The sequence below is a fragment of the Chiloscyllium plagiosum genome, chromosome 13, assembly GCF_004010195.1.
Source record: "Chiloscyllium plagiosum isolate BGI_BamShark_2017 chromosome 13, ASM401019v2, whole genome shotgun sequence".
In the NCBI taxonomy this organism is placed as follows: Eukaryota; Metazoa; Chordata; class Chondrichthyes; order Orectolobiformes; family Hemiscylliidae; genus Chiloscyllium; species Chiloscyllium plagiosum.
Genome location: NC_057722.1, coordinates 59761463 through 59763504, shown reverse-complemented (window position 1 = coordinate 59763504; position 2042 = coordinate 59761463).

Genomic DNA, 2042 nt, shown 5'->3' with positions numbered 1-2042 from the left:
ACTTCTTAACCAAGATTGAGATTATCCATAGGCTCCTTCCACTCCATTCCCTTTTCGGAGCCAACTTAAAAAATCTCCCCGCTGCAGTAAGTGATTTTCTCTCCAATCTAATATTGTGTTTCTCTTTGTCATTAGACGCAGCTCAACACTGTCCGATTAAACTGGTGACAACAGACTAAGAACGATGATCAAACAGAGAGGGAAAGCAAGACAAGAGTGAAGACACAAAATCAAACAGGGTAGATTGTTATGGACTAGACCAGACCACTCAAAACATTCGTGAGCAGGCAACCCAGATCATAACTTTGGAATTTGTTTCCGTAAGCATACAGGGAGAATTACCCAGAGTAAACTAGCTAGGTTGACTACTAGGTTTTAAAACAGACAGAAATTTATTCACAAAATTTACACAATGAAACACAAAGAACAGAATACAGAACACCTACGGAACTCAGTCTATCCAAACTAGACTTGATTATGCTGTTCTGATGAATATACACAAAAGTCCCAATAAGCAAACCCCCTTAAAACAAAGTTTAAAAATGGAACAGATGCTTACACAGGTTGAAGTTAGAAGGGTAGAATGAGAGAGTTTCTACACAGCTCACGGTTGGAGTCCGAACTAGTTCTGGACTGGACTGCCCAGCTAGAGAGCTGACCACACCCCTTTCATGATCTAGGTCAGTTCTATAACATGACTACTTTGGCCTGAAGTCTCATCTGTTTACTACAGACAAAGAGGCCTCTCAATATCCTTTAATCTCTGTACCAAACCAGTCTTATCATTACCAGGAGCATTTACTACCCCTCTGAAAAACAAATCAAGGACAGAGTATTCTTGAGAAAAGGAACAGCTTTTAAGGGGAAAAAAAAGCTTTGTGACACCTCACTGAAAAAAATGAACCAACAATACCAAAAGTTGGCTTCATTTTTAAAACCCTCCAAAAACCTATTTAGTAGTCTAAACCTGGTTAGTAGTCTATATTAACTATACAAATGCAAATATGCACAACTACATGTGAATTCAAGCCATGGTACACCCCACCACTGAATGCCTCTGTATCTCATTCGAGCCATGATAACGCATCAGCAACCATGTTTCGTGACCTGCTACATGCAAAATTGTCAAATTGAATGTCTGCAACAACAAGCTCCATCTAAACAGTCTGGCATTTTTGGCCGTAAATCTTTCCACAAATGTCCTTGAGTTAGAATCAATGTATACCATTGTCTCAGATGCATTGTTGGTAATGTAGACACTAAAATATTGCCAACACCAAGCTCAAAGTCTCTTTCTCCACCATTGAGTATTTCCATTGAAAAATCCGATAAATGCTGTAAATGTTCCTTCCATGAGTGACCAAAAATCACCAGGTCATCAATATACACCATAAAATTGGGTAACCCAGCAATGATCTTATTAGTCAGTCTCTGCGAAGTGGTTGGAGTGTTTTTCAAACTAAATGGCATGACTTTGAGCTGATATAGTTCATTTGGTATTTCAAAAGTCAAAGTTGCCTTTGGTCTCTCTGACAGAGGTATTTGCCAGTAGATTTTGAGCAAATACAACTTAGAAATGTCAGTTGCTTGTCTCACATTTTTGACACAGTTCTCCAATCATGGAATTGGATATGCATCAGTCTTTGTAATGGCTTTGTCTTTGCGATAGTCCACACTTAACTGTTGGGTACCATCTGGCTTTGGCACAATGACTATGGGCAAGCTCCAGTCGCTGTAACTCACTTCAATTATGCCATCTTGGAGCATCCTTCTGACCCTGTGCCAACTTTAGAGGGTTATGCATATAAGGTTGTTGCTTAATCAGAACAGCAACTCCTGCGAGCAAAAGGGGTACAGTTAGTAAGTTTGCAGATGACACCAAAATTGGAGGTGTAGTGAACAGCGAAGAGGGTTACCTCAGATTACAACAGGATCTTGACCAGATGGGCCAATGGGCTGAGAAGTGGCAGATGGAGTTTAATTCAGATAAATGCGAGGTGCTGCATTTTGGGAAAGCAAGTCTTAGCATGACTTATACACTT